At 39.1% G+C, this 22,453-nt stretch overlaps 1 pseudogene; it reads left to right on the top strand.

Annotated features, from left to right (window-relative positions):
• Positions 1 to 14,816: 14,816 nt before the first annotated feature.
• LOC122681841 overlaps positions 14,817 to 22,453 on the top strand; it is an 83,166-nt pseudogene continuing 75,529 nt past the window's right edge.

Here is a 22,453-nt window from a genome sequence, read left to right as displayed (position 1 = left end):
AGGGAAACAACATAGAATATCCAGATATCAAAATTGTTCAAGGGACTGGTATGTTCTTTTGTTCTATTTTTAGGGAAATCTTAACCATCATGTGAGAACTTAGGTTGCCAAGATTTATCCCTAATTCTTAAAATGATAAACCAAAGAGATGTGCTCAAAATTTTTTAGGGGGTGGAGAGCTTCACCAATGGCATTACAAGATGCTTCTGTGAGTATGAGCTTATTGACCCCTCTTCATCTTGCCTTTCACATACTTTTCTTTGCAAATATCCTCTCTTTGCAGTGAGTTTAATTAATTACATTCTGAGCAAGGAACAGTCTCAGCATCCCAGCAACAGCTTGATGGATCACAGGCTGAAGATATAAATGACTAGTGAATATATTCAATTTATTAATTGGATTTTCCCATATAACTTCCAGCCAAATCCTTTTCAGGGCAAAAGGAAGGCCAAAACATATGCCATTAGCTCACTAACATTTTCCTTACAATTACTGGCTCTTCCCTTTGACATCTATGTGTTTGTAAATAGTCACACATCTAAACAGAGATCTCATCTCTGTCTATGTTTTAAAGTTCATCTGTTCAACATATTTTCATTTTTGGGACTGTTCCCAATAATTAGTCTAAAACAAAGTCTCACTATAATTTTACATAGTGAGACACTTTGTCTAGTTGTTGTTATATGCATTTCCTACATTTCACTCATCTTTTGAGCAGTTTTCATTTCTCAAAACTAAAATGTAAGATGTATGTCTGTGAAGGGCTTTTTTTTTTTTTTTTAAGATCTAAGTCAGTGAGCCGGGAAGAGGAACAAGAAAGGTAACTAGTGGACACTGAGGGCCTTTTTACTTATAACAACCTCTCTACTTGGGATTGTGCATTGAGTGTCTCATTCAACAACCTTGTGATATACCTGCTGTTGTTCTGAATTAATAGGTAAATAAATATAGACCAAGAAAAAGACCAAGTTCTGTGCATAGGCTTTTCTCAATTCTCCCAATTTGAAACATTTCTTATATTCTCCTCTTTTGCAAATTAAGTGTGTAAAGTCAAGCAGAGATTATACTGCTCTATTTTATTTTATATATGCTTATTTAAACACTACTAGGATTTCATTCTAATTATAATATAAGCAACTCAAAAACTAAAAAGTGGTTTTTTTTCATTTTTATTTTTATTTTCACTTTCTTTTCTTTTCTTTCTTTTTTTTTTATAATAGCAAATGAAGAAATAGACAAAGGATTAATCTCAAAAATATACAAGGAACTCCTGAAGCTCAATTCCAGAAAAATAAATGACCCAATCAAAAAATGGGCCAAAGAACTAAACAGACATTTCTCCAAAGAAGACATACAGAGGACTAACAAACACATGAAAAGGTGCTCAACATCACTCATTATTAGAGAAATGCAAATCAAAACCACAATGAGGTACCATTACACGCCAGTCAGGATGGCTGCTATCCAAAAGTCTACAAGCAATAAATGCTGGAGAGGGTGTGGAGAAAAGGGAACCCTCTTACACTGTTGGTGGGAATGCAAACTAGTACAGCCACTATGGAAAACAGTGTGGAGATTTCTTAAAAAAATGGAAATAGAACTGCCATATGACCCAGCAATCCCACTTCTCGGCATACACACTGAGGAAACCAGATCTGAAAGAGACACATGCACCCCAATGTTCATCGCAGCACTGTTTATAATAGCCAGGACATGGAAGCAACCTAGATGCCCATCAGCAGATGAATGGATAAGGAAGCTGTGGTACATATACACCATGGAATATTACTCAGCCGTTAAAAAGAATTCATTTGAATCAGTTCTAATGAGATGGATGAAACTGGAGCCCCTTATACAGAGTGAAGTAAGCCAGAAAGATAAAGAACATTACAGCATACTAGCACATATATATGGAATTTAGAAAGATGGTAACGATAATCCTATATGCAAAACAGAAAAAGAGACACAGAAGTACAGAACAGACTTTTGAACTCTGTGGGAGAAGGTGAGGGTGGGATGTTTCAAAAGAACAGCATGTATATTATCTATGGTGAAACAGATCACCAGCCCAGGTGGGATGCATGAGACAAGTGCTCGGGCCTGGTGCACTAGGAAGACCCAGAGGAATCGGGTGGAGAGGGAGGTGGGAGGGGGGATCGGGATGGGGAATACGTGTAACTCTATGGCTGATTCATATTAATGTATGACAAAACCCACACACAAAAAAATTATTTATTTATATTGTAGTGAAGAGGGAGGCGGGAGTGGGGATCGGGATGGGGAACACATGTAAATCCATGGCTGATTCATGTCAATGTATGGAAAAAAAAAAAGTGGTATTTTTAGAAGTATAAAATGCTTTGTTTTCTGAGTAACCAATAATTTTGAGTTTCACACTACATGCATATATTCAAATACACATGGAAGTGGTGGTGGTTTAGTTACTAAGTCATGTCTAACTCTTGAGACCTCATGAACTGTAGCCTGCCAGGCTCCTCTGTCCATGAGATTCCCCAGGTAAGAATATTGGAGTGGGTTGTCATTTCCTTCTCCTCAAATATACATATTACTTTGTATATTGGTAACTTTTATATTTCATGTATTATATTCTTCAACTTTTTTTAAATTTGAAATTAATCTTTAATTTCTTTCTTCATTAAACATGATATACTAACTTCTAAAATTGCTGCATGGTATTCTGTTGTGTGCTAAAGCGTAACTTTTTAATCATTCACTGCTTTACTGTTTTATACACACACACACACACACACACACACACAGTGTTTTATATTATAAATAATACTACAACCAACATCCATACAATTACATCTTTTCATATATGTAAATGTATAATTCATTTTCTTTCTCTATTTGGCCATTTTCCTCTTTTAATTTAGGAGATTGTAGTTTAATTAGCGAATGCACTATCCAGTAACATTGCCAGCTTTACCTCGTCTTGCTAAAGAATTTAAATGATCTTCTCTCTATCCCAGCACTTTTTGGGCTGACTGATATTGGCAGTCAGATAACAAACTCTTGATTCACAGCCATTCAGGTCTTAAAAGTATTGGATGTTCCAGTACTCACATTGTCAGAGCAGGTTCATAGAGTTATAGAAATTAAGAGATTGAAATGACCTTTTGGCTCCACTGTTCCATATACCTGCCAGCACAAGATTCTTCTTTATAATATAACTTATTAATAGCATGGACTGGAATATATTTCTTTAGAATTAGTTCTTCCACTCAAACAAAAAGGAAAAAGTCTTCAATGAGAAGAGGCATTCACCTAAACGAGTGATTTCAGCATCACATAAAAAATAAGGCTATAGTTTTACTGCAATGTTAACAGAATTATATTGAATGATGCTATTTAGCTTGATTTAAAATGTTCTTTATCAGTACAATTTCTCTCTTTTTCTCAGAGCAGTATTCCATTACTTAAAACTTATTACCAATAGAAAAAGTAATTCATCTCAAAGGTAAATTTTCTAATATTCCTAACTGGAGAAGTTTGATAGCTGAGGGAATGGGCCACATTCTGATTTCAAGAATAACCACTTAAAGTAAGAATAATACTGCCAAAATTGACATGCCACCCTCCTCATACACAAATATACAATTTAATGATATATAGGTTTTGTTAAATTTAGGTAAGACAAAAATGTTCAGTTCTTAGGACATTGTGTAGCACACACTCAGCAACTGTTTTTTTTTTTTTTTTCTCATCTCATTTATTCACCTTCCTTACCACCTAAATTAATCTTCAATTCTTTGTCTTAGATATTCATTCATTTATTTATAATATACTGAGTTCCAACACTATTGTGGTAAATACTACTGGTATAGTAAATGGATATGGGGACTAACTAAATGTCAGTTTGTTTTGTTCTTTTGGAAATTATAATCTATTTGGGAAATTGGTTACTAATCAAGGAATCACACACAAAAATAAAAAATAATCAACTATTGTAGGAGAAAGAAATAGGTAACATGAGAGTCCAGAGAGATTAATTTGTATAGTCAGAGCAAGACACCTAAATGATGAATCTAAGGTGGAAAATGGAGGAGAGGAAAGGCGAGAGTATCCCATCATAGAAAGAGAATACAATGAAAATTATAAGACACTGATGAAAGAAATCAAAGGACATATGCAGATGGAGAGATTCTCTGTGTTCCTGGGTGGGAAGAATCAATATTGTGAAAAAGACTATGCTACCAAATGCAATCTACAGATTCAAAAAGATCCCTATCAAATTACCAATGGCATTTTTTTCCCAGAAATAGAACAAAAAACTTCACAATTCATATGAAAGGGAGCACAAAAGACCCTGAATAGCTAAAGCAGTCTTGAGAAAGAAGAATGGAGCTGGAGGAATCAATCTTCTTGACTTCAGACAATACTACTAGCTATAGTCATCAAGACAGTATGGTACTGGCACTAAAATAGAAATATAGACCAGTGGGACAAGATAGAAAGCCCAGAAATAAACCCATGCACTTATGGGTACTTTATTTTTGACAAAGGAGGAAAGAAACAATGGGGAAAAGACAGCCTCGTCAATAAATGATGCTGGGGAAACTGGACAGCTACATGTAAAATAATGAAATTACAACACTTCTAACACCATGCACAAAGATAAACTCAAAATGGATTAAAGACCTAAAGGTAAGACCAGAAACTATAAAACTCTTAGAGGAAAACAGGCAGAACACTCAATGGCATAAATCAAAGCAAGATCCTTTATGACCCACCTCCTAGAGTAATGGAAATAAAAACAAAAGCAAACAAGTGGGACCTGATTAAACTTAAAAGCTTTCACTCAGCAAAGGAAGCTATAAGCAAGGTGAAATGAAAACCCACTGATAAAGGATTAATTTCCAAAATATACAAGCAGCTCATACAACTCAATACCAGAAAAACAAGCAACCCAATCAAAAAGTGGGGAAAAGATCTAATCAGACATTTTTCCAAAGAAGACATGCAAATGGCTAACAAACACATGAAAAGATGCTCAACAATGCTCATTATTAGAGAAATACAAATCAAAACTACAATGAGATATAACCTCACACCAGTTAGAATGGCCATCATCAAGAAGTCTATAAACAATAAATGCTGGAGATGGTGTAGAGAAAAGGGAACACTCTTGCATTGTTGGTGGGAATGTAAATTGATACAGCCATTATGGAAGATGGCATGGATATTCCCTAAAGAAAACTAGGAATAAAACCACCATATGACCCAGCAATCCCACTGCTAGGTATATACCCTGAGGAAACCAAATTGAAAAAGATACATGTATCCCATTGTATTGCAGCACTATTTACAATAGTTAGAATATAGAAGCAACTTAGAAGTCCCTCAGTAGATGAATGGATAAAGAGGTTGTGGTATGTATACACAATGGAATATTATTCAGCCATAGAAAGGAACACATTTGAGTCAGTTCTAATGAGCTGGATGAACATAGAACCTATTATACAGAGTGGAATAAATCAGAAAGAGAAAGATAGATATTGTATTCTAATGCATATATATGGAATATAGAAAAATGGTACTGAAGAATTTATTTATAGGGTAGACATAGAGAATAGACTTATGGACATGGGGAGGAGGGAGGAGAGGGTGAGATGTATGGAGAGAGTAACATGGAAACTTACATTTCCATATGTAAAACAGATAGCCAATGGGAGTTTGCTGTATGCCTCAGGAAACTCAAACAGGGTCTTTGTATCAGTCTAGAGGGGTGGGGTGGGAGGGAGATGGGAGGGAGGCTCAAAAGGGAGGGGATACATTTACCTATGACTGATTCATGTCGAGGTTGACAGAAAACAACAAAATTCTGTAAAGCAGTCATCCTTCAATTAAAAAATAAATGCATTTTTTTTAAAGAGAAAAAAATCAAGACTAAAATATTCAATAGCTAAAATGAAATACATACTAGATAGAATGAACAGCACTCTAAGTGATACATAATTGTGCATAAGTGATATGGAAAACAGAATAATGGAAATTATTCAATCAGGACAGCAGAATGAAAAACCCTTAAAAAATGAAAGCAATTTAAGAGATCTAAGGAATAACATTAAGCTTTCCAAAATTCACATTTTAAGGGTGACAGAAGAAAGAGAAGGGTGACAAAACTCTACCTGAGGAAATAAGACTGAACACTTTCCAAACTTGAAGAAGGCAGCAGGCATCCAGATTCGTGGAGCACAGAGGGTTTGAAACAGCATAAACTGTAACAATGAAATGAAACCAAATATTGAAATTATACCAATGGCAACAATGTGGATGAACCTAGACACTGTTATTCTTTTTTTTTTTTTGATACTGTTATTCTTATCAAAATAATTCAGACAAAGACAAATACTGTATGATATCTCTTAAATGTAGAATCTAAAAAAAGAAAAAATGTCAACTGATATATATGCAAAAGAAAAACAGACTGGCAGATACAGAAAGCAAACTTGTGATTATCAAATGGGAGAGGGACCGTGAAGGAACAAATTAAGGGTATGGAATTAGGAGATACAAACTACTATGTACAAAATTAGGAGCTACAAGCTACTATGTACAAAATGGATAATTAACAAGGATATCCTTTATAGCACAGAGTGTTATAGCCATTACCTTGTAATACCTTTTAATGGAGTATAATCTACCAACAATACTGAATCACTATGGTATACAAGTGAAATTATTACTGTAAATCAACTGTATTTCTATAAATACTGGGGAGGGTATGAAGAAAAGAGAATCCTCATACATTGTTGATGGGAAATTGATAAACACTGTGGAGGAGAAGGGGACGACAGAGGATAAGATAGCTGGATGGCATCACCGACTCAATGGACATGAGTTTGGGTAAACTCTGGGAGTTTGCGATGGACAGGGAGCCCTGGCATGCTGCGATTCATGGGGTAGCAGAGTCAGACATGACTTGAGTGACTGAACTGAACTGAACTGATGGAGAAGAGTATGGAGTTTCCTTAAGAAACTAAAACTAGAGCTTCCATGTGATCCAAAAAACCTACTCCTGGGCATATATCCAAAGAAAAACATGGATTGAAAGGATACATGCAACCCAATGTTCATAGTAGCACTGTTTACAATAGCCAAGACATGAAAGCAACCTAAATGTCTATTGACAGATGAAAGGATAAAGAAGATGTAATATAGGCATATAATGGAATATTACTGAGCCGTTAGTGAGAATGAAATAATGTCATTTGCAACAACATGGATGGACCTAGAGATTATCATACTATGTGAAGTAAGCCAGAGAGAGAAAGGCAAATACCATACAGTAGTGCTTATATGTGGAATCTAAAATATAATAGAAATGAACTTATTTACAAGACAGAAACAGATTTGTAGACATAGAAAACAAATTTATGGTTACCAAAGGGGAAAGCGGGAGAGATAAATCACGAGTTTGAGATTGGCAGGTACAAGCTACTGTGTATACAACTGGTGAACAACAAGTTTTATTGTTTAGCAGAGGGAACTATATTCAATCTCATAATGAACTGCAATGGAAAATAATTTTAAAATTCAATATTGTATTTAGAACATGGCATACACTATGGTTATAGATAGTAAATGACTTTGCCATAAATTTTGTGAGTAATATGTATAAGGTACGGAGTTAGAGTAGGTGAGGTTCAGAAAAAGAATGAGACTGGCACTCTACAGGAACAGATCACCTTTAATGAAGCAAGAAGGGGCAGCAGTCAGATTAGCGAGCTACTGCACTTATCTAAGAAAAGAGTAAGTATATATAGGCATGTATGTAGAAAGATACTGTCTTAAGGTGGCCTCTCCTTCTCCAAGGTTGCTGGGAGTAGTTATCTCTTAAATGGCTGGGGCAAGGAGTTCTGGAGATCGGCCAGAGGCTGGCAGGCTTGCAGATGGGCGTAGTCAACCTAATGTCTACTTTTTCTTCAGGTGAGAGAGTTCTTTGTTTTGCCTAGAAGGGTGGGGAGGATCTGGAGGGGACTTTTAACTCCAGGCTACCTTAAGCCATGCAAATTTCCTTCATTCTAGACCTTAAGGAATATATATATATATATATATATATATATATATATATATATTATATATATATATAAAGAGAAAGAGATGTGGCCGCTGTTAATGTTCAGGGCTACTTCGTGCTGATAAATGAGGGCCAGGGGTTTCTAGTCCAGGAGGAAGTCTAAGGCCTGTAGTGTTGATTTTCTTTTCTTGCCATCAGGGTTTCAAGCAAAAGAACAGTCTTGACTTGGTCTCGAGAGATGGCCCAAATCCGTTCTTGGAGAAAACTTTGAAAGAGATTGAAGAGACAGGGTCCAAATAAGAGGAATAAAATAATAAGTACCAATGGCCCCAGGAAAGGGAGCAACCAAGGGAGGATCTGTTGGAACAGGTTTTGGGGAGTGTAAAGGTTTTGTAACTCTTTTTTGCGGTGTTCAATTCTGTCTCTAAGTTCTTTGACTCTGCCCTGGACTATGCCCATTTCATTAACAAAATAGCAGCAGTCTTCCCCTAGAAAATGGCAGGCCCCTCCCTTTTCTGCAGTGAGAAGGTACAGGGCTTGCCTATTTTGTAGGGCCACAGAAGCTACTGAGTTAATTTGTCTTTGGACTGAAACAAAGGACTCTGCTACTTGCACCATATCCTCATTAAGTTCTTGGGACAGCTTGCAGTAAAAATGGGCCATGGTCGAAATGCCTCCAATCCCGATGCCGAGGGCTGCTGCTATGCCGGTCCCAATAAGGAGGGGGGCTATGACAGCTAGTCTTTTTCTGTGGGAAAGTTTCCCTTGGGGGTAGACTATTTGTTCTACCTCTTCTTCTTTGAGGAATGTTAGGCCCGGGGTCAGGAAGACCAAGAAGCAAGGTCCGGGGGGTCAAGGGGGAGACATGAATATGCATAGGTCCCACAGAGAATGAAGATTCCCAGGTTGGTGCAATTATTTGTGCTGTTCCAGAGAACCCAAGTGGAACAGAAGGAGGGAGCGGAGTTTGTAAGACCAGTGTATTTGGGACTAGAGTAGTTGATACAGTCTAGGCTTGAAGAGGCTGAGAGTAGGATGTTGTCAGAGACTGGCCCAATAAGTTGTGTGTTTTTTGTTGTTGTTGTTGGGAAGGGGAGGTATAATTGTCCTGTGAAAGCCAGGTTGAGGGTAAGGGAATTGCTATGTGTGGTGAGGGAGACAGTGACATGCATATCCAACACTGGGATGTGTGTTGTGTGTACTGTAAGAATTGGAAAGAAGAGTTGAGAAGGCGGGTAAGGTGTTGGTTATCAGAAGGAGATTTTAGGAGAGGCCATAATTGGAAAAGGAGGTCTAGGTATTTATAAGGCTCAGGGGTCACCTGTAACTGGGAAATTAAGTTTTTTTGATAACTTGTTCTTGTTTGTTTGTTTTTCTTTTCTGATTTTGATCTAGTATCCAACCCCCATCTGAGTACCCCCAGTGGGTAATGGGATAGAAACATATGTGTTTCCCCCCCCCCCCCCATTTGGCCTATGGCAGGTGCTAACGAAACTTATTCTCTTTTGTACTTTAACAGCGAGTAGGGGTTTGGACTTCCCCCCTCCCCAAGGTTCATGGTGCACGGCCTTGGAGCCATATTATAACATGAGGAATGAACATAGGAATAAATGTCTGGGAAGGCCAGGGACTAGCCAGAAGGCTGGGGAGTGCAGCAAGGATAAGGAACAGAGGAGTCATGGTTCTGTTAGTTAGGTAGTGCAGAGGAAATAGTACCCTAGGAGTAGAACACTGCTAACAATGTAGGTGATACCAACGGAAAGACGAAGGATAAGTGACCAGTCCTGAGGTGAGATAGTTATTAGGTCTATAGCAAGGACTAAGATTAAGAGTGCAGTTATAGTTAGATGGGAAGAGGCCAGTCAGGGCAAGGGGCAGAAGGTCCTTGGTGGTTGCTTGAATCTGAAGAGGAACAGTGTTCATTAGAATGTAGAATGATGTAGAGAATGAGAGTAAAGAAATCAATTTCATCTGGAGTTAGGTTGTAAAAGGTCCCCTGGAGCCACAGTTGAGACACCAGCGTGGTCAGGTCTTTGAGGGAGGTTCCTGTCAGGGTGCGGGTCCAGAGTTCTTGTAGTAATTGGGTCAGGAACAGCTGTAGGTTGAAGAGTGTCCAGATCATTCAGTGTCTTCTTGCATGGTCGACAGAGGTTGTTGTTGGGTGATTTTTAAGGAGGTAGGCCCTGTGAGAGAGACCTGATAGGGGTCAGTTAAGGAGTGCAGCGCAGGATCAGAGGTGTGAGAGAGGTATACGCAGGAGGTGACTCCAGTGGGTAATGGGATAGAAACTTTTTTTTTTTTTTTTGGCTTGAAGTTTTACTACTCTGTCTAAGGCTGACATCTCAGGCAAAGTGGGTTGTCTATTTCAATAACATGATAAGAGTTAACTACAGGCTTTTGCCTAGGCATGTTTTTATTATATCATGGTTGGAGCTGTTGGGTCAGGAACAGCTGTAGGTTGGAGTGTCCAGGTCATGCAGTGTCTTCTTGGATGGTCAGCAGAGGTTGTTGCTGGGTGACTTTTTAAGGAGGTAGGCCCTGTGACAGAGACCTGATAAGTTAAGGAGGGCAGTGCAGGATCAGAAGTGACCCATTTTAGTCGAGAGAGGTGTACCCAGGAGGTGACCTTCTCGAGTTTAGCTACAGTTGGGGTAAGCAGGATGATTTTGAATGGTCCCTGCCACTTTGAGTTTAGGTCACCCTGGGGATTATCTGATGGATAGACCATATCCCCAATTTGTAAAGGGGGCAAGGGGGCTTGGGGGTCAGGGGCAGGCAGGTTGTGGTTGATGAAATTTCCAGAGGGCATTGTGGAGTTCTGCCAGCAGAGGGAAGTGTAAGAAGCTTGGTATGGGAGGAGGTTCAGGGGGAATCCAGGAGGGAGCATGGGCCTTCTGTACATCACATCAAAGGGGCTCAGCCCCAGGGGCTTTCTGGGCAAAAGCCCGCACTTTGAGGAGAACAATTGGCAAAAGTTTAGTTCAATCCCGATGTACCTCGAGAGTTAATTTGGTAAGAGTTTCTTTGATTGTTCTGTTCATCCTTTCTACCTCTCCCGAGGACTGGAGATGATATGGAATGTGAAATTTCCAGGATATCTCTAAGGATTGGACAAGTTGTTGGGTGACCTTGGATGTAAATTCCAGGCCCTTATCAGACTGTAGGGATGAAGGCAGGCCAAATCTGGGGATGATTTCTGTGAGGAGGATTTGGGCCACAGTGTGGGCTCTTCTGTTCATAGTGGGAAATGCTTCTACCCATCCTGAAAAAATGCCCACAAGGACCAGGAGATATCTGAATCTCCAAACTGGGGGTATATGAGTAAAGTCTATCTGCCAATCCTGTGCTGGGAGGCTGCCTCGCATTTGATGGGATGGAAAGTGGGTAGGTTTAAGGTTGGAATTGGGATGAATACATTGACATGTTTGACAGGAGCGGGTAAGGTTATCTAAATATTGTTGGTCAGCAGTGGATATTGGGAAGTGGTTACGGAGGAATTGTTGGAGTGTCTTGGATGAGAGTTGAAAGAGCTGGTGTAGATAAGAGAGGATTTTTCTGGTGGTGGGAGCGTCAGATGGAGTCAGAGCTAAGATGACAGGGACTGGAGCGAGGGATGGGACAGGGCTATCTCTTTTGCCTTCTGGTCTGCAGCATTGTTGTAGGCTGATATGAGACTTCTCTTTTGATGTCCCCTACAGTGGAGGATGGTGGCTTTGTTTTGTAAGAGTGCTGCTTCTAGAAGTTTGTGGATTAGGTCTGAATTAATAATGGGGGATCCCTTTTGGGTTAGGAAACCTCTCTCTCTCCATATTAGGATGTTTGAGTGAAGTATGTTATAGACATATTTGGAGTCTGTGTGGATGTTAACCCTTAGATTTTTAGCCAGAGTCAAAGCTCTGGTGAGAGCTATCAGTTCTGCCTGTTGGGAGGTGGTGTGAGGTGGCAGAGGTGAAGCTTCAATTGTCTGGGTCATGTAATTGTGGCAAAGGTCCCCATGGATGATGGCATATCCTGCTGCAAAGGGTGGAGATTTTTGAGACCTGCCATCAACGAACCAGTGTGGAGTGTCTGGGTCTCGGATGGACTGATCTGTTACATGTTGAAAAGGGTTTTGTGTAAGATCTACTGTTAGGTTGCAGCTATGTAGGAGAGGGTCTGTTTGTAGAGGATATGGGTAATAAGCTGGTGGGGTTAAGGGGAGAGCAGGGGGAGAATGAGAGCCGAGGGTCGAGGAGAAAGGCATGAAGGATTTGCACCCTCGAAGGGGGAAGGGAGAGGAAAGCCCGATGTGATAGTAAGTCTTAGAAGGTGTGTGGAGAACAGACTGCTGAAGGGGCATGTCTAGAGAGTTTATTTGCTTCAGGTACGAGGGCTGTGATAGCAGCCATGGCCTGTATGCAGGGAGGCTACCCCTTGGTCACCATGTCAAGCTGTTTTGACAGATAGGTTATGGGAGCCCAGGTGTCTCCGGCCCGCTTACATAGAAGTCCCAGAGCCTGTCCTTGGTTGGAATGGGCAAAGACAAAGAATGGTCTGGTGTGATCTGGCAGGTGGAGAGTTGGCATTCAGAGGAAGCTCTGAGTGAGCTGGTGAATAGGATTGGCCAGAGAGGAGGGGTTAAAGAGGGACTCATCTAGACATCCTTTAGTAGCCTCATAGAGTGGCTTTGCAATGAGGGAGAAATTAGGGATCCAGATAGAGAAAAAGTTTAGGAGGCTGAGAATAGACAGGTGTTCTCTTTTTGTTATTGGAAGTAGACAGTTAATTAAGGCCTGGATTGTATCTGGGGAAATAGTTTTTTGTTGGTGGGATATGGGGAGCCCCAAGTAGGTGACGTTTGTCTGTACTTCTTGGGCCTTGGATCGGGACACCCGGAAACCCCAGTATCCCAGGGCCCCAAGGAGTTTGGCAGTATGTTGGAGACAGAGTTTTTGGGTTGGGCTACAAAGGAGGAGGTCATCTACATATTGAAAGAGATGACTTGGGGTTAGGTCAAGTGTCTGTAGGTCCTTTTGTAAAGCCTGTCCAAAAAAGTGGGGGCTGTCTCTGAACTTCCTCCTCTCTATTATTGAACACCTTGAAGGCTACTTCTAGAAGTTCTCTTTGGGGGGGGGGGGTCCTCAGGGCCCTTCTCTAGTTGTCAAAGCTTGCGTCTAATGTCAGAGGTGGACTGGCTGACTATGAAGGTATAGTAACCCAGCAGGGGTGGTGATATCTAGGTTGGTATACTTTTGGACTATCTCTATGAGGCATGCCAAGAATAAGGCTGGGTTTTCGTCTGCCCCTTGGGTGATTTCTCTGACTTTATTATAATTGACATGGATATGAGTATTTTTCTGCATTCTTTCTAGAAGGCAAGTAATCATATGATTGAGTCCCTTGATACCTGGGTCATTGGGCTGGTAAGTCCAGTGGGAATCTAATTGAGGCACTGCCTCATCAGCAACTGGGCTATCCCGGTCTTGGTTATGTAAGTGATCGGCATAGGGTTTTGCTGTTTGTCTTTTTCATCTGGAGTGAGAGTGGCATTTAAGATATCATATATGTTACTCCCTGTGAAGTTATAGGCCTGGGAGAGTCTCAGGAATTCTTTTCTGTATCTGGTAGGATTTTCAGAAAATGATCCTAACTTTTCTTCTATCTGGCTCATATCTGACAATGAAAATGGCACGTGGGCTTGGGTGGGGCCCTCTGGCCCTGCCACCTCTCTCAGGGGAAACATATGTTGGGTACGTGACCGTGTGGCAAGAGGGGAGGGAAGGGGGGGGTAGGGAGTAGCGGGTAGTGAGTAGTGGGGTAGCGGGGTTGAGGGGGAGTCAGCAGAGGTTTTGGGGTCAGTAGGTGAATTGGATGAGGGGGAAGGAGAGGGTTAGCAGGGTGGCAGATAGGGAGGGGGCTCGTCTGCTGGGTCAAACTCTGGGGGTACAGAAGATTGTGACCGGTGGTTAGTTGAAGAAGAAGAGCCCTTTTGTTTGGGAGGCAAGGTGTGTAGAAGGACCTCGTGGGTGGAGCAGTTCTTGCATAGGGAGGGCCTGCTCTGAAGAGCCCAGAAGTCTTGTGCATGTGGGACCTCTGACCCTTTGCCATTCTGTTTGAGGAAGTTAGTGAGATCTGATAAAATATTTAAATTGAAAGTCCCGAACTCAGGCCAGCGGTTTTGGTTGTCTAATTGGTATTGAGGCCAGATCTGTATACAGAGTTGTTTTAAGTGGTTAGCTTTGAGTTCAGTGAGAGAGAATGGCTAGAGATTTTTGAGAACACAGGCCAGAGGGGAATCCTTTGGGACAGATTGGCCAGATCCCATAATTGAAAGGCAAGCAGAGGCTCCTATTGGGAGCTCGAGTCGTCACCCATAGTCGTAATAGGAGTTATGACAAGAGAGCTCTGTGGCGAGGTGGAGCACCCCCCACCATCGCCTACAGAGTGGCCCTAGGCCGGGATTCCCCAGGACCTGGGGAGGACTAAGTTTTAGGGCGCCTCTAGAAAGCCATTTGGATTAGGATCTTACCTTAATTTAGGGGCTGGCTTGAATGGAGTGTTGCATGTAAAGCGGTTGAATGGCAAATGGCCTCTGTCCTGGAGTTGGTCGGTCTCGTGAAAAAAAGAGTGTAGAGAAAACAGGAAGAGAGAGAGGCCAATATTCCTCAGGGTACGTGGAGAAAATAAAGCCATTACACTGCTCATGAAAGCACAGGGCATCCTCTCGAGGAGGTCTTGAAAGCCCGGGCAGGAAAGTGAGCTCATCAGGCTTCCATGTTCTGAAGAGCTGGCCATGGAAAAGGAGAAGGAACCTCAACCTCCCGGGTTTCGGCACCAAAAATGTAAGGTACGGAGTTTGAGTAGGCAAGGTTCAGAAAAAGAACGAGACTGGCACTCTACAGGAATAGATCACCTTTAATGAGGCAAGAAGGGGCAGCAGTCAGATTAGCGAGCTGCTGCACTTTTCTAAGTATATATAAGCATGTATGTAGAAAGATACTGTCTTAAGGGGGCCTGTTCTTCTCCAAGGTTGCTGGGAGTAGTTATCTCTTAAATGGCTGGGGCAAGGAGTTCTGGAGATCGGCCAGAGGCTGGCAGGCTTGCAGCTGGGTGTAATCAATCTAATGTCTATGTTTTCTTCAGGTGAGAGAGTTCTTTGTTTTGCCTAGAATGGTGGGGAGGACCTGGAGGGGAGTTTTAACTCCAGGCTGGCTACCTTGAACCATGCAACTTTCTTCAATACGTTAAATATACTTTCATTTAAGCTGAACCTTTATCATTTTCTCATAAACCTCTCTTACTAATAAACTGCATATATACTCTGCCTAGTAGATATTCCAGCAACTATTATAGTAAAAGTATCACCATTGCCCAGCAGACACTCTCACATTTCTTTTTTATCAACATAATGCAAACTCTCCTACACAATATACTATCTATGGTGAAACAGATCACCAGCCCAGGTGGGATGCATGAGACAAGTGCTCGGGCCTGGTGCACTGGGAAGACCCAGAGGAATCGGGTGGAGAGGGAGGTGGGAGGGGGAATCGGGATGGGGAATACGTGTAAATCTATGGCTGATTCATATCAATGTATGACAAAACCCACTGAAATGTTGTGAAGTAATTAGCCTCCAACTAATAAAAAAAAAAAAAAAAAAGCATATACTCCTTATAATTTTACTCAACTGTCTTCTAAGGATAGCAATACTTTCTCATAACATTCAAATATTTGTTTCATAGAATTATAAATTGCTATTGGTGAATCATAATATCTAAAGGAGAGAATGACATAGGAGTTCTATTTGCTCTCTCCTGGTCCTCGCTAGCAATATCCACTCAACCTTGTGCAGTGTTGTCCTGAGTCTTCCTGAATTCTCACATATGGTGAGCCCATTGAAGTTATGTGATCATGTTCCAAAACCATAAGTCAGGACTGACTAAATAATGAGCTGAGAGTTGTAAAAAAAAAAAAAAAAAAAAAAGTTTCTATTTATATTAATAGTGCTCTAGCAAACTCAACAACCTAATCTCTTTTGTGTGTATCCTCTCTAACTCACATTACTTTCCTGTATTAACCACACACTCATGTTGAAAATGATAGCACATACTTTCCTATAGAGTTGCACCATTTTAAATTCCCCTCAACAGTGTTCCAATTTCTCCACATTCTCACTTACACTAATTGACTTATGTTTATTTATTGTTTTATGATAACCATTCATGACAGGTATGAGGTGATATCTCATTATGGTTTTGATTTGTATTTCCCTGATGATTAGTGATGTTGAGCATTTTCTTCACATAGAGTATTAAAGTTCATAAAAAATAAATGATAGCACATAAAGAAAGGGGACATTATAGCAATCCATAGTTTCTTTTTCTTTCAATCCTGTTCTGCTTCTCAGTAAACTGAATAAAGAGTGTTTAGAACGTGTGTTTCAGAAATTCAATAAAAACAATTTTGTACAGTGTTTCCTCTTGTAAGGTAGAATTAAATTAAATCATGTTCAAACTAAAAAAAAAAAATGATGATTCTTCATGCAAGTAAAATGGGTTTATAATTGTATAAAACTAGAATTTTATAATATGATGATAAACACTAAAATACATGATAATAATTTAAAATTTTAACTTCCCTTACTTGTAATATAATTGCAATTAAATTTTTCATTTTGCAAGATTTTAATTCACAAGCATTTGTGAGAAATAAAGCATTCTGACATTCCCTTTACTTGGTTTCCCACACGATAATATTTTGCAAAATTATAGTGCAATATCATAGATGGATATTGATATTTGTACCATCAAGATACTGAACATTTCTGAGCTCAGTTCAGTCGCTCAGTCATGTCTGACTCTTTGTGACCACATGGACTTCAGCATGTCAGGCCTCCCTGTCCATCACCAACTCCCAGAGTCTACTCAAATTTTGTCCATTGAGTCAGCGATGCCATCGAACCATCTCATCCTCTGTCATCCCCTTCTCCTCCTGCCTTCAATCTTTCCTAACATGGGGGTCTTTTCAAATTTCTAGGGATTCTTTTTTTTTTTTTTTTTTTCATTTATTTTTCTAGGGATTCTTAAATTATGAATTCATTTTTTCACAGTTATAAGACATTCTAATGCTTAACTTTGTATTAAGCAAGTTTTGATAGTTTGTGTTTTTCAGGAAGGTAGTCCAGTGTAAGTTGTCAAATATATATGTATAAATTTTTTGCAGTATTCATTTATTACACTTTTGACTTCTGGAGGGTCTGTAATTGTGTCTTGTTTCATTTCTAATATTGAGAATTAGTATTATGTTATGATACTCTGATTCTACTTAATCATTCTGTTTTATCTGGCCTCTGGGGTCTGTTGCAGAAGGAAATGGCAACCCACTCTGGTATTCTTGCCTGGAAAATCTCATGGACGGAGGAGCCTGGTAGACTACAGTTCATGGGGTCTCAAAGAGTCGGACACGACTGAGTGACTTCACTTCACTTTTACTTCTGGGGTCTGTTGACATCTGAGTGTGAGGGATTATTTCTCATTACCATTGAGTGAGGTTGGGGGTTCTGATTTCCCATAAATATCTCCATTAACATCATGGGAGCTGTTACTTATAAACTGAAAGTGTTGAAATTCCAGCTCCCCATTTGACTTTCTCTAACGTCACCTTGTTGGGGGCTGGAGGGGTACCTTTTTTTTCTCCCTGTGAGTGTAGAGATCCAGGTTACCCAGTGGATTTTCACTGGAATGGGTGAGATTGAGGCCACAGTTATTTCTATGCATTTGGCTGATGCTGAGAAGTTATTGTTTAAAAATTTTTGTCTTACTAGGCTGCCTTTTTTCTTATCCTCCTGTGAGCAGAGACAAGAGTTTTGTTTGTTTGTTTGTTTTTGTTTTTAATCTGAGACCATTGGGATACCTGAGTGTCTGGATCCTTCAGATCAAGTCTCAGGCATATAAGAACAAAAGAAAACCTAGATAATCAACACAATGTCTTTCCCAGGTCTCTAAGTATCTAGCCAGTCTGTCTTCTCTCTACATTTCATAATGTGTTTGTGTTTGTTTTATATAGTAATGTTCAGGGTTTTCAGTTGTGCTTAGCAAGCATAGTGAAAAGTATATCTACTCCATCTTTCTGGGAGCAGAATTTTATTATATTTTTTTATTTTTTTTTTTTTTTTTTATGGAAAAAAATATATGATGCCTTTAACAGAACTTTATTCTTTTTGAAATAGGGTCTGCATTTTCATTTTATATCAATACCTACAGACTATGTAGCTGGCTCTGCCTGGGTGTTTGACATGAAAGGAGGGGATTTCAGTGAGTGTTCAATATGTCATTTTGAATTTGAAGTCCTGCAGTATTAAAAAAAAAATTGATTACATCATTCTCTCTTTTTAAGTTTATCCAGTATTTTTGATCACTCTAAAGACAATACTAAATTCTTTAAGGTCTATAAGGTTTTACATGATCAGGAGTCTGACTGCCTCTAGCTTCATTTAGCATCTTTTGCTCATTACTCTTTCCTCTACAATCATCACTCTCTATCTACCAGGTTAAGTTTATTCCTAGATACAGCACAATTGGGGAAAACTGACTGGTCAGGGAATTAGGAGAAAAAACAGCCAGAGCAAACAGCAAATTCAAAAGTTCTGGTTTTATTTTGCTGTTAATGTGATTTTTTTTAAATCTAAAAACATAGATAATGATATTATTAACATTCTGGGAAAGACTGGGGTTGATCAGGTTGCTTTGGAGGGACTCAGAGAAAGGAAAATACTGAAAAATTAGGAAAGAAAATATATATATTTTTAATACTTCTTCTCTACAAGAAGAGATATGAAGTAGCAAATGTTACATATGAGAGAGGATCTTTGTTTTTATAAAGTGTATATATTCTCGTGGTTCTTTTGAGGGATCAAAGATACTGAGCATAATGTCTGACACATTGTCTTCAGTATTACAGTGACCTGCAGAGCCAAAAAATCTCCATTTCCAGCAGTTGACTAGAAATAGTACTGAGGGAAGATAGTTCTCAAACAATTAATGATTTCTTGGTTTTCCTTTTACATGGAAAAAGAACTTTTGACCACTGAAAATATTAGAGTATCTGTGACATAATTTTCCATTTATTATAACTTTCAAAGAAGTCTATAACCTAAATGAAAGTGCACATTTTCATAAGAAATCTTATTAATGGACAAATTATAAATATAAAGTATATGTTGTATGTCTCCCAGACACTTAACCATTACTGAGGTTTATTTTGCACATTTATTGTTTAAATTTTTTAATATGTATTGCACGTACTTTACCGAATTAAAGAGTATGTGCCACCATCAGATAAATATGAACACATTTAACTTTTCCATACTTCTTCCATAGTGCACAAAATTTAACTGAAAAGTTTGCCATTTTCACTAAAGACATTCTGAACCAATTCAGAAAAAGAGACCAAATGATACAAAAAATATATTTTCCCCTCTTGACTCATATTAATTTTGCATTATTTTCTCCTTAATTACAGACAGTATTCATAAAATATTTTTGTGGATATTAGTCTTAACATAAAGCTTAATAATTATGTCATGTCCCACATTTCCCTTAGGTTCTTATTCTTTGCAAAATGTATATGGACTTAAAGCACAAAAATACAAATATGTTTAGGGTACATGATATTCACAAGAAGTCAAATTACATGCGAGGCTATTCAGAACATTTGACAGAAAAAAACAGTGTCGTGTCTTAGACTGCAGAACCACCAACTGTTCGGCCTTCTTTAGTGTCAAAGGAAAACCCACTGTGCTTTACTAGTGGCCCTTAAACACTTCATCACTCAGTTTAGTGAGATTCTTCTACAGATTAAGAAATCTCAGAAATTATATTAGGTAGTTATTGCAGTAATAATGTCATGCAACAAATGATCTCAAAATCTCAGTGGTAAATTTTATTGTTTACTTTTTACCCATGGGTATTCAAGATAGCTGGGGACGCCCCTACTTCCTATTGTAGGACAGCTCAATATGTCTTTTCCATGTTTCTCATCCTTCCCCAGAACAGGTGGGCTTTTGTCATGATCATGGCAAAATTCAAATACACAAGTATAATTACTTAAGCGCATTTCAAGACCCTGCCTGCAACAATCCTTTGATTATATCAAACACACAAAGAAGTTTCTGTGAAAGCTTGGCATTTTCCCCAAGACACATTTCTTATCCTCTACTTCCTGAAAATTTCTCTGATGTATCCAACCCAGAGATTCTCCTCTATTGGTCTCCTGTATACTTATTTTTTAAGTCACTTAACAAAAATATTTCATAACATTTCCTTTAAGGTAAATTATTTTCAATGAATTTTTTATATTTGATAAAACTTCAGAATTATATCCCAATGACTGTTTCTCAATTTTTATCACATGTTTACAGCACAAAAAATTAATAAAATAAATTATTATTGACAGAAACTATGAGAAAGATCTTTAGATTAGACAGTTTTGGTTTAACTTCTGTTTGTCAATAGTGTATACATCAAGATAACTACAAAATATACATCATGTGTGTACTTTAAAAAAATAAAAATTATTATTGGGTCCATGTCCAACACAGTCAACAGGATCTCTAGCCATTGTGGTTATTCATGTACCTGGAATGATGAAAGTGCCACTTTGCCACACGATTTTACCAAGGCAAATGAAAGGAGCATAGCAAATGATGCACCATCTCCTAATTTATTCACTCAAATGTAATCTCAGGTATATTACTTCTACTTAAATTTCATTGGTGAAAGCAAGTTATATTAGTGAAAATGAGTTCAAGCTTTAACTAAATAGAAAAGACGTAAATAAAAAAAAAATCATACCTTATCACTATTGGCAAACTATGAGTAACTTTTATTAGTTATATGGAAGAAAATAAAACCTAAGGATGTAGAATAACTTCTGAAGCCACATAACTAGGAAGTAGAAAATTATTCAAGTGAACAATACTTGAAACTGTAGTGTTCAGTTCAGTTCAGTTCAGTCACTCAGTCATGTCTGACTTTTTGTGACCTCGTGAACCGCAGCACACCAGGCCTCCTTGTCCATCACCAACTCCCAGAGTCCACCCAAACCCATGTCCATTGAGTTGGTGATGCCATCCAACGATTTCATCCTCTGTCATCCCCTTCTCCCCCTGCCATCAATCTTTGCCAGCATCAAGGTCTTTTCAAATGAGTCAGCTCTTCACATCAGGTGGCCAAAGTATTGGAGTTTCAGCTTCAACATCAGTCCTTCCAACGAACACCCAGGACTGATCTCCTTTAGGATGGACTGGCTGGGTCTCTTTGCAGTCCAAGGGACTCTCAAGAGTCTTCTCCAACACCACAGTTCAAAAGCATCAATTCTTTGGTGCTCAGCTTTCTTTATAGCTCAACTCTCACATCCATACATGACTACTGGAAAAATCATAACCTTGACTAGATGGACCTTTGTTGGCAAAGTAATGTCTCTGCTTTTTAATATACTGTCTAGGTTGATCATAACTTTCCTGCCAAGGAGCAAGAGTCTTTTAGTTTCTTGGCTGCAGTCACCATCTGCAGTGATTTTGGAGCCAGAAAAATAAAGTCAGCCACAGTTTTCACTGTTTCCACATCTACTTGCCATGAAGTGATGGGACCAGATGCCATGATCTAAGTTTTCTGGATGTTGAGCTTTAAGCCAACTTTTTCACTCTCATCTTTCACTTTCATCAAGAGACTCTTTAGTTCTTCTTCACTTTCTGCCCTAAGTGTGGCATATCTGCATATCTGATGTTATTGTTATTTCTCCCAGCAGTCTTGATTCCAGCTTGTGCTTCTTCCAGCCCAGCATTTCTCATGATGTACTCTGCATGTAAGTTAAATAAGTAGGGTGACTATATATAGCCTTGACATACTCCTTTTCCTCTTTGGAACCAGTCTGTTGTTCCATGTCCAGTTCTAGCTGTTGCTTTCTGACCTGCATACAGATTTCTCAAGAGACAGGTCAGGTGGTCTGGTATTCCCATATCTTTCAGAATTTTCCACAGTTTATTGTGATCCACACAGTCAAAGGCTTTGGCATAGTCAATAAAGCAGAAATATATGTTTTTTCTTGAACTCTCTTGCTTTTTCGATGATCCAGTGGATGTTGGCAATTGGATCTCTGGTTCCTCTGCCTTTTCTAAAACCAACTTGAACATCTGGAAGTTAATGGTTCACATATTGCTGAAGCCTGGCTTGGAGAATTTTGAGCATTACGTTACTAGTGTGTGAGATGAGTGCAATTGTTTGATCATTCTTTCAGATTGTCTTTCTTTGGGATTGGAATGAAAACTGACCTTTTCCAGTCCTATGGCCACTGCTTAGTTTTCCAAATTTGCCGGCATATTGACTGCAGCACTTTCACAGCATCATCTTTCAGGATTTGAAATAGCTCAAC

Source organism: Cervus elaphus, chromosome 1 (assembly GCF_910594005.1).
Source record: "Cervus elaphus chromosome 1, mCerEla1.1, whole genome shotgun sequence".
NCBI classification, from domain to species: domain Eukaryota; kingdom Metazoa; phylum Chordata; class Mammalia; order Artiodactyla; family Cervidae; genus Cervus; species Cervus elaphus.
The sequence above is the reverse complement of the archived record's forward strand: the minus strand, read 5'-3'. Positions and strand labels throughout refer to the sequence as shown.